This window comes from Staurois parvus, unplaced genomic scaffold, assembly GCF_062004578.1.
Source record: "Staurois parvus isolate SC_StPar_1 unplaced genomic scaffold, SC_StPar_1.0 ptg000018l, whole genome shotgun sequence".
In the NCBI taxonomy this organism is placed as follows: domain Eukaryota; kingdom Metazoa; phylum Chordata; class Amphibia; order Anura; family Ranidae; genus Staurois; species Staurois parvus.
The window spans coordinates 13,009,439-13,021,314 of NW_028317814.1; positions in this window are offsets into that span (position 1 = coordinate 13,009,439).

The window sequence follows — 11,876 nt, forward strand, 5'->3', positions numbered from 1 at the left end:
ACGCCGAGGACATGTAGTTCCGGGCGTCGGTCAGGTAGTTTTTTGTTACCTGTAGCCCTGCTGCGGGCAAGCAGCAGGGCTCACCTGTCAGGTGGAAGCATTCAGGTGGCAACGCTGCCGCCCGATTGCTTCCACACAGCCTACTATGTTGCCAGCCTCTGCCCCGGCTCCGCTTGCCCATCTGCGGGCTCAGGACCATTTCAGTGACTGCCAACGTGTATAGCAGAGGGAGGAGAGCGAACACATCTGTTCCCTTCCCCTTCTTGTCCTGACCTGGAAGTGATGTGACGTCACTTCCGGGTCCCCGTCGGCAGATTACCGGACATCAAGGCTGGAATAAAATGTAATGCGTTGCGATATGCACAGCATTAAATTCAGTGGAGCACAGGAGGGACATGCAGGGTCTTTTAGACCCTGTATGTTTTTAAAAAAAGAGAATCTGTCACCAAAAATCATCACTTTTTGTCCCATGTGTGATGAAAAAAAAAGTTAAGTAAAAAAAAAAAAAAAGTTTAATTTTTAAAAAATTAAAAGTTACATCCAAATATATAACCCCAACAAATTTTTCAAGGACTCCCCACCCCCACATATGTACGCACGTACAAACATAAAAGCGTGCGCAGGGGCGTCTACGCATGAAAGCGATGATTGCGATACACGTTACATATCGCAACACACGCCAGAATGAGAGCAATAATTCTAGCACGAGATATCCTCTGTAACGCTAAACTGATGACCTATAAGGGGCTTTAAAAGTGTCACCTATAGAAAATATAGGGTTACTAAAGTTTGTTACCATTACACAAGTGTGCGCAAATTTAAGGTTCGACATGTTGGATATCTATTTACTCGATGCAACCTCGTCTTTTATATTTTACTAAAAAAATAGATAATTTTTTGCTTTTTGTGCCCTAAAATTAACTTAAGTGTATTTTTTACTGAAATTTTGCATTTCATAGACCTTTGCGATAATATCGTGTGACATAAAAAAAACTGGAACTACCACTATTTTATTCTCTAGGGCAATGGGTCCTCAAACTATGGCCTGTGGGCCAGATACGGCTCGCCAAAGTAATCTACCTGACCCAAAAAAAAAAAACAAAATATGGCGCCAGCAAATAGCTAGGCTGCTTGCTGGGTTCTCGGCTGTGAGGACCAAGCATGCGGCAGCCTGGTGAAGAATCACCCCCTGACTTAAGGCTGATTTCTCTGCAGCCAGAGGAGCAACAGGAGAGGAGGAGGAGAGCATACAATGCACCAGGTCCAGTGCATTACAGTGTACAGTGCATTGCGGTGTCAAGTGGGTTACAGTGTACAGTGCATGTTGGTGTCCAGTGCGTTACAGTGTACAGTGCATGTTGGTGTCCAGTGCGTTACAGTGTACAGTGCATGTTGGTGTCTAGTGCGTTACAGTGTACAGTGTATTGTGGTGTACAGTGAATTACAGTGTACAGTGCATTACAGTGTGCAGTGCATTTTGGTGTCCAGTGAATTACAGTGTACAGTGCATTTTGGTGTCCAGTGAGTTACAGTGCATTGCGGTGTCCAGTGCGTTACCGTGTGCAGTGCATTTTTAATATTGTATTGTTTTTTCCTGTTTTTTTTGCACTACAAATAAGATATGTGCGGTGTGCAAAGGAATTTGTTCATATTTTTTCAAACTATAGTCCGACCCCCCAACAGTGTGAAGGTCAGTGAACTGGCCACCTGTTTAAAAAGTTTGAGGACCCCTGCTCTAAGGTCTCTGATTTCAGAAAATATATATAATGTTTTGGAGTTTTGTGTCATCTTTAGGCCCTAAATGATTTTTTAAACGTGTGCAAAAAACACAAAAACACATATATATACTGTATATAAATATATAGCAAAGTAGCACGGCATATAATAATATGTTAGATGATTTATCTTCTTCAGCTTCAACAAGCCGCTCTACAGAGGACCCACCTACGTTGGAACGCCAGCAGGATCGTGGAAAGAGGAAAAGAAAGAGGCCACCATGTAAAGACAGCGAGCCACAGGCGAAGGTTTTAAAACTTGACCCTACTGCAGCCTGGATCCCACAATTGGGACTCCGCATGCAGGACAAGGCTAACATTGAAAATGATCAGTCTGTCAGCTTTGCTGTTGTCCAGGCTGTAGTCAAAATAATGAAAAATCAATTTCAACACACACAGAACATGCACGTAAGAATGGTTGGCTCACTTGTAATACCAGTGTTAAAACCAACCATTCAGTTACACCTACTGCCAGGACATGTTTTTGTAACGGCCTATAATGGTAATCGGGTGGTGATGGCCGACAGTCAACTGGTGATCGATTATACATCAGCTGCCTTTAAACAGACTGAACAATGCTATAGAGTTCTTCTGAAAGACCGACTAAAACACATTACATTATTAAAAGTGCAGCAGCAGCCAGCAAATGATCCCAGTTGTGTCATGTATTCAGCTGCAAATATGGTTGAGCTTTTGACTCCTGGAGGTAATCCAGAGTGTAAGTACAATATAAAGCTCCTAAGACCACATTTTATTCAATGCCTGGAAAATCAAAAATTTACCCGATTTCCCAGGAAACGCAAGCGTCCACCACCAAAACCACCCAAACCCACATAGGCATAATTTTGGTTGGACCATCCAATTTCTAACAACTGATTTTTCATATTCACTATGCAACAAATCATATACCAAATATGAGGAGGTAAGTATTGAGTACAGCAGCAGGCTAGAGATACAGTACAGTAGAGAAAGAGGAGGAGAAGGAGAGGAGTAGCATAGGAAGAGGAGTAGAGTAGAAGCAGGATATGGGAGGAGTAAAGTGGAGGAGGAGTAGAGAAGGAGCAGGAGAGGAGTAGAGTAGAAGAGTAGCAGGAATTGGAGTAGAGTTGGAGTACACAAATGTAAACTACTACTACTACTAATGTAAACTAGTAAAAATGTAAAAAGTGGAGGAGGAGTAGAGAAGGAGCAGGAGAGGAGTAGAGTAGGAGAAGAGTAGCAGGAATTAGAGAAGAGGTGGAGTAGAGTTGGAGTACACTAATGTAAACTACTACTACTACTACTAATGTAAACTAGTAAAAATGTAAAAAGTGGAGGAGGAGTAGAGAAGGAGCAGGAGAGGACTAGAGTAGGAGAAGAGTAGCAGGAATTAGAGAAGAGGTGGAGTAGAGTTGGAGTACAATAATGTAAACTACTACTACTACCACTACTACTAATGTAAACTAGAGTAAACTACAGTAGAGAAGATTAGGAGTATGGTAATAAAATTAAAAACTATAAAACATATACAAATATAAACAAATATATATATATAAAATACATATACATATATATATAAAAAAAAAAAAAATTAGTTTGAGTAGACTAGAGTTAGAGTAGACTAGAGTTAGAGTAGAGTAGGGCTGGCCAGAGAGGGATTACTTTGACGCAGTTGGCCAGCTTAAACATGTATTGCAATGCATGTGAACTAAAAATTGCTGTGTTCATGCAAAGATTACTAGAAGGGGGCTATAGCACCATGCAGAGGGTTCATTTAGTATTTTTACTGGTAACATATAGTCCTTAGACACCTAATGTGTGTGTGTGTGTGTGTGTGTGTGTGTGTGTATCTCTCTCTCTCAGAGATTAAGTTATGTGTAATAAAATGAAATGACACAGGGAAAAAGTATTGAACACATTAACTGAAGTTTAATACTTTGTTCAAAATCCTTACTTTGTAATGACAGCTTCAAGACACCTCTTGTATGAAGAAACTAGTCACATGTACTCCTCAGATGTGATTTTGGCCCACTCTTCCACACAGTCTTCATACCTTGAAGGTTCCGTGGGCCCCTTCTAGGAAATCTGGTCTTTAGTTCTTTCCATAGATTTTCTATTGGATTCAAGTCAGGTGATTGACTGGGCCATTCTAGCAGCTTTATCTTCTTTCTTTGAAACCAAATGAGAGTTTCCTTGGCTTTGTGTTTGGGAACAATGTCTTGCTGAAATGTCCACCCTCGTTTCATCTTCATGATCCTGGTAGATGGCAGCAGATTCTTATCAGGAATGTCTTGATACATTTTTCCATTCATCCTTCCTTCAATGACATGAAGTTTGCCAGTACCGTATGCTGAAAAACAGCCCCACACCATGATGTTCCCGCCTCCAAATTTCACTGTCGGTATAGTGTTTTTGGAGTGACGTGCAGTGCCATTTGACCTCCAAACATGGTGTGTATTATGGCATCCAAAGAGTTCAAATTTGGTCTCATCTGACCAGACTATATTCTCCCAGTATTTCACAGGCTTGTCTAAATGTTGTGCAGCAAACTTTAAATGTCTCTTTCTGTCTGAAGCTCTCCACAAGTGGTCTTTGGCTCTTGGACAACCTTTTTGAAAATACTTTTCACTCTTCTATCAGAAATCTTGTGAGCACCACCTGGTTGTGGCTGGTTTATGGTGAAATGATGTTCTACTTCTGGATTATGGCCCCAACAGTGCTCACAGAAACATTCAGAAGTTTAAAAATCCTTCTGTAACCACTGCCATTAGTATGTTTTGCAACTGTAAAGTTGCAAAGGTCTTGAGAGAGCTCATTGATTTTACTCATCATGAGATGTTTCTTGTGTGACACCTTGGTAATGAGACACCTTTTTATAGGCCATCAGTTGAGACTGAACCAGCTGATATTCATTTGCACTGACAATGGACAGGATTGCTTTCTAATTACTGAAAGATGTCAGTTGGTGTCTTGACTTTCCATGCCTTTGTGCATCTCCCCTTCTCCATGTGTTCAATACTTCTTCCCTGTGTCATTCCATTTTATTACACATACCTTATCTCCTGAACATATTTGTTTTGGTCTCTTTGTATGTATTGATTGCATGGGTTTTTATCGACATGTGGTGAAAAGTTCATGTCAATTGCAACTTTAGAAATACATTTACCTAAAAAAATGGTGACGTGTTCAATAGTTATTTTGCCCGCTGCATGTAAATGTATAGCTGTTGGGATTTGAGCACAGGTATATTTAATTTATATTGCATAGTGCAGGTCAGTGACCAGACTTCAACCTATAGCTCTTCTACATCTTGTGTCTATTTGCCCCATATTGGCACAATATCAACTAAAGTTTTCTATAAGCAAGTATTTTGCATTTTGAGTAGAGAAGAGACTGGCCAGAGAGGGGTTATGGTGATGCAGTGGACCAGCCTAAACATGTATTGCAATCTATGTGAACTAAAAATCCCTATTTTTATGCAACGTTTGCTAGAAAGGATGTTTAGCAGTGTGTAGAGGGTTCATTCAGAATTTTTAGTTTTCATACATAGGTGCCCCTAATGGGTGCAATGACATTCCTGTGTGTATTTGGGGGCAGCATAGGCTCAAACATTTTTAGGGGAGATATTTAGCTTAGATGAAACTTTATATTCTGAAGTTGTTTTACTTTAACTAAAACTTTATTCATATCTTATAGGGAAAATCATCCAATAGAAGATAGAAATATTTGTATTCTTTCTTTCTAATGGGACACATCTCACTTACCTTCTTTTAAAGCTGATGGAGCACAAATTAATCAGACTGTTTCAAGAGCATAACATCTCAATAAAGTTATAAAAATGGATATTAGTTGATTTGTTTTCTTTTTTTATATTTGTTTTACTGTTTAACTGTCTTGTGACCAATGTCATATGTACACAGCCCCACTTCCAAACATCTCCACTGTTGCTAAAACTCATCCCAAGTGCACACAAGTGCAGGGTAAATATGGGCCAGCAGATAGAAGTGATTTTGTGGCTTTACAGCCAACAGAATCTGATTGGCTAAACATAGAAAATACAGATGATTTTTATATCTTTACATGTAGATGTAAAGCTACCTGATCACTCCTACCGACATGTAGTCATGAAGCTTTTTTGTGTGCCTGGCATCCCTGAAGGTGAGTTCCACATGGAAAGAGTGCTGGCTAATCTCTTCCGCTTAGATTGAAACCTGGAAGCGCTTAGCTCTGAGCACTTTTGGGCTCAGGGCCTCAGAATCCCAGAGGCAGCAGCTTGGCAAACTTCAATTCAGGGACTTTGTCCTTTCCATCTACAGGTACTGCAAGCACAGAATGCATCAGGGGTCTAACAGATCCAGGAGTAATCCTGCTTTCTCATATAGCTCTCTGCTCATCCCTCTGCTCTTCTGTCCATTCACAGGAGGCTTTGTATTTTCTGAATGGGTTCACATAATACATAGCGCTCCAGCAGAGCGGAGGGGTTGACAGAGAGGCTGCATATGAATCTGAATCTGCAGGAACTGAAGGTGCAGCATTGGAGCACCGGAATTAAAGGAAAGTCTGTGAAGTGTCATGCACTTTGTTGGCCTTATCCCATATAAGCTAGCACATTTTAAAAAGTGACTAAATTGCTGAAGTTTACCTTTAAGTTAAAAAAAAAACTTTAAGTAGCTTTACAGTGAAACATGCTTTTACATCAAACGGCAATAAGGCCCACTTGGACCGGCAGATAGAATTGGCCAGTAGTTCTCTGTGGCTGTCCCTGTTCTAGCTGATAGAAATTGGCCAACGACAGGACAATGTTCCATCAAGTTTCATAAGGAAACAAGAGACTGCAGATGATCAGATTAAAATTGGCCAGCAGCAGAATATTTTTAATGGAGTGCAAATCGGCCAAAATGTATTAAAAAAACCACAGGCATGCTTTCTATAACAAGAATTATTTACAGCAGATGACACAGAAGTGTAAAATTGACAAGTAGCAGGAATATTAGGAATAGCAAGGCTAGACCCAAAGACAAGGGCTGGGGCATTATTATAAGTATTAAAGGGGTTGTAACGTTTAAAGGTTTTTTCTATCTTTGATACTTACCTGAGCCAGACTTCGAACCAGGACTGTGTACAATAAGAGCAGTGCTGCTCTCTCTCACCAAAGACCTAAGATGCAGAAGTGGGTGGGTGGGGACGAGTATGCTTTGCGCTGTTCAATAAACACGCACAGCCAAGTTTTGGATCATGCATGCATTTGTGCCCTCATAGGAAGCAGTTTCCTATGGGGGCACTCAGAAGGGAGGAGGAGCCTACAGTGCTAGTGGGGGACCACAGAAGGGGGGGTGCAGGGCTGTTCTATGCAAATCCACTGCACACAGCAGGTAACTCTAACATGTATGTTAATAAAAAAAAGCAAACCTTTACAACTGTTTTAACCCCTTCTCGCTTAAGGGTAAAACAAATCTAAATGCCTAAGCACAATTTTGCAACAATGACATGTGTTAGTAAAACCGTACATATCATCACAGCTACTTTGTACATCCAGGTGAATTATACCACATTTTTTTCAGGACAAATTGGGCTTTCATTTGGTGGTAAATGGTAATGGATATCTCCTGATTTTTTTTTGTTATCAAAGGAAAACTGGCCCAAAATAGTAAAAATATTTTTTAGCTGTGTGTTTCTTGTTACTACCATAACCTACCACCAAAAAACAACCCAAAATAACTTTTCCAGCTCTTGACGATCGCAGCGTTGTTTGTACCCGTACTACAGCCCAGAAACAATAGTGTGCATTTTGTTTTTGTCTTTTTTTTTTTACCTAAAAAACACTGACACTGATACCAATTTTTTTTTTAAATCCTGACTTTTGACCTTGAACTTTGGCCCTGTCCTTGACCCATACAATAACCCTGGCACTGAACTAGATCAAACCTTGATCTAGGTATTTTTTTTTTATTTGTTATTTTATTTTTGAATATTTATTTATCTTTTTTTTTTACAAATTTTTTTCTCTCTATGCCAGGAGTTAGAGAGATACAATGTATCAATGTATAAAACAAGGAGGCCGGGCTGCACAGTGACTGATCACTGTGATAGCCAATTAGAGGCTATCACAGCGATCTTGTGACCCGAAATCGGGATTCCCAGGTCCCGATCGTTAGAACGGGACCCGGTGCTCTCAGTGACACCGCGGTCTTTGTGCTGGGAGTACGCAGTGTGGCGCGCTCCCAGCACAAAGACAGGTATGCAAATATGCAGCCCCACAGAAAAAAGCGCAGTTCCGTGAGGTCGCATATTTGTGTGACGTCGGCGTCAAGGGGTTAAGATACTGCACAGGTTACAACAGTGTAAATTGGCCAGCAGCAAAACCATTTTATTCAGGGGGATAAAGAACTAATGTATGCCTGACTTTTATTTTTTCTATGGGGGTTTTGAAGCGCAGTGAAAAGTAAGTGATTTATTGGGTGGTAGTTTACTTGTACACTGTTCTTGCACTTCTTTTTTTTTTTTTTTATTTCAATAATGCAGTAATATGCTGCAAACAAAAAAGCAGCTTCAAGAGCAAATGTTCAATTACAAGTGTAGACTCCACTTTGAGCACCCTTCACTAATGAAAGGCCCCATGAACATAACTAAAGAACAAACAAAAGAAATAAAAACCTCAAAAACAGCACAGCATATCATGAAAAAACAATAAATCACTACAATTACCAAATAACTTTTTTTACTAACAAAACCTGGAAAACTGACAGGCATCACATTTTTTTGGAAAACCTCAAATATCGCAAAATCACCTAATATCATTTCAAATAATCAATATTTTTACCGTATTGACACTATGGGATCTATTTATAAATGTTTTTTAAATTGGATTTCATAAAAAAAGGGTTCAAAATTGTGTAAATATTGGAGGGAATTAAAGAGTTGTGCGAGCATAAACGTGTACAGATTTTCTAAATTTTGAAGAAGAAGATGCAGCTCATATTTAAAGGAACAGTTCACCTTTATGAAAAAAAAGCCTATACAGATAAGGGATGTCTGCAGATAAGAAAAAGCAGCTTTGACCAAAACTGAATAATGCCCTTGCTATAGGGATAGGCCATTTACATACCTTAAGAAGCCTGACCTGAAGCTGTCCAGGATGTTGTTAAGCATGGCTCAGCTATTACTGTTCACCTTCACTTTCACAGAAGTGAGCTCTTTCTCCGATTCACACCCCCTTCACCTGCGCTCTCCCCCCCGATGCAGTATCTCTGAGCTCACAGTTTGAGAGCTCATCACTGTGATGGTGAAGGTGAACAGTAATAACTTGGCCTCACTTAGCAACATCCTGGGAGTTTACCTGTCACCATGCTCCTTTCCAACACATTTTCATGCAGCACACCTCGCTGGGTCCCAGCCCTGATGGTCCCTAGTTTTTGTATAAAGGATTACAAGAAGCTGATACTAAATCAAATGCAAGTACCTACATTAAATTGCATCATAAAATGCAATTATTGATTTATTCACACCTTGTTGCATTATTTTGTATCTTTTATATCAGCTTTGATGCAGACAGCACTAACACGTTAGCATTAACCCATTCATTACAGTTGTAAATGTAATTCTCAAGATGTCCAATTTAGAACACTGGAAGAAAAGGGTGTCTGTGTTGGTCAGTGCTGGTTTAGTTGTCTGATTTCCAATATAACAAAGGAAAAATGGCAACTCTAGCCCAGGGACGGACTGACAACTCATGGGGCCCTCAGGCAATTGGGGATCATGGGGCCCCTGTGTCCTTGCCCACACTCAAAACACACCCAAAAAAGCCTATAAAAGGTACCAGGGGCATTTTATGGGGCCCCCTTCTGACCCCGGGCCCTCTGGCAGTGCCCGAGTGCTCGAATGATCAGTCCGCCCCTGCTCTAGCCATGTAACAAAAACAGAGCTCCACTTTCCACAGTAAGAGCTCTTAACTCCCCCAGTAACACTCACATTAACCCATGACGGCCAATGTCCCAGTCCTCTGATCATCAGCCCTGGAATATTGCCAGGTATCTCAGACATGTTCCATCTGGATCATGTGGATGCTACTCCTGTACCAGTGAGAGGGTCAGTCTGGAAACCGGCATACAGAGCAGCTTCATTGGAGCAGTCATCAAATCCCAACCTGTGGAAAAGGGTTTGGATTAGTGATTATCAGAGAGTTCATGTTAAAGTGTATGTTATCCTCAACTATGAACTTCTTTACTTGCTCCCTGGTCTGATATAGTGAACCTTCTACCTCAGTGGCAACGACCACTTATTCAAGTTGCCCCCTCCCCTACCCATTGCATAAAAGTACCTCTGGAGGGAGCTAGAGATCTCACCTTTCCCTAACTTCCACAGTGCAGGGGTGACATCATCCTCCTGTCGACAAGAACTTGGGGAATGTTGAGCACAGCACGGTGCAGGGTCATCTTCTTGACTGGAAGCAGGATGAGGTCACACTTAAGTAGGCGCTGCAGGAGGAAGACAGAGAAAGGTAAGTATATTATCCATTTCCCCGAAAGTGTTTTGGGGAGGGGGTACAATAAGAATAAGCGGGCTTTGCCACAAAGGTAGAAGGTCCATTATAAATGCATTATTGGAAGTGATTTGGCATACTAGTTTGGTAAGTACGGAAAAAAAAAGTTCAGCAACAAACAGGCAACTGGCAGGTATTTTAGCACTTTTAGCTCTAAGGTAGCTGGTGATAAGCCACAGAACTAGCCATTCCAAGGGCTGGTGCTCAAATACTCTTTTGGTCAGAGGACATGCTCGGCATCTTTACTGGTAACCCTAGAGCTAGTGTTCATAGGATTCCTGGACTTATCAAGAGGGATCCTGGAAGACCCGGCAAGAGGTCCTGTGAGGAATCCTGGAAAAAACAGCAGGGTTCCTACAAGTACTGTAACAAATTGGCTGAAAGTGAACCTGTGCAGAGCAAAGCAAGGGGTTCATGTTACCATCACCCATGTGACAACACTGGGCCAATCACCAAGTACCATTGTCACATAAAGCAAGTCACATGCTCCTCCATACCCAAATAAAAGGACATTTTTGATAATCCAGTCTTTTTTAAATGGCAATCTCTATTCCTTACAGTGAATGAGTAAATTAATAAAGTAACAAATAAATAAAGCTTTAGATTATCTTTCTTCTGGCACGCTGGAAAATAAATCCCCTATTCAATATTGTACAGACTTGCCTACATTAAAGCCCCCACATGCAGAGACTGTCACATAATATTTATACATTGATCACAGTAGGACAGACTTTAGCATTATCAGTCCTCACACTTTACCTTTCTCACCCCTTAAGCTGGTGATACAAGGATTGAAATTAGTCAGGGACTAGGCAAATTTTGAACCATGTATGGGCTAGCTGGCTGTACGCAAGTCAATCAACTGGTGTACAACCAGCTTGTTGGGTTTTTCCCCAACAATTAATAATAGCCAACAACACTGATCATTGTATAGCCAACAACACTGATCATTGTATTCGAATGTCGGGGAAGGCTCCCTGCCGGCAGAACACAAAAGCACAGTGGAAGGGATTCCCCCCATCTACCTCAAATGTGTGGATGGGGAAATTGGCACTTTTTTATTTTGTTCAACCCCCTGGCTGAACAAAAAATGTATATTGTGTGGCCAGCCTTACCTACAGTATGTCTTTGGCTCATCACTGGCTTTCTTACACTTGTCAGGGTGCATTTGTGACTCCTGCCATACCTTGAAATAGGAAAGAAAAATATTTTTGGTAATTAATGTTCTTTTTCAACAGCTGAATTGTTTCCTGATTTCTATCCTCCTGTGACAGAGCAGTTATCTGAAAGCTTTTTGGTAATTAATGTTCTTTTTCAACAGCTGAATTGTTTCCTGATTTCTAACCTCCTGACAGGGCAGTTATCTGAAAGCTAAAAGGAAATTGGATTCTTCTGGTAAAACATATAGATAAATATGGTGCCTGTACATGTTTGGGACAAAATGGAAGGTGGCGGTTTATTTACAGTACAAGTTTAGGCTATACCATACAACACCTTTAAATGCTGCTTCCCCATTGCCTCCCATTGGTCTTCATACATTTGAGCATAAATCACATTTTAAATACCTATTTTCCTTTTTTTCC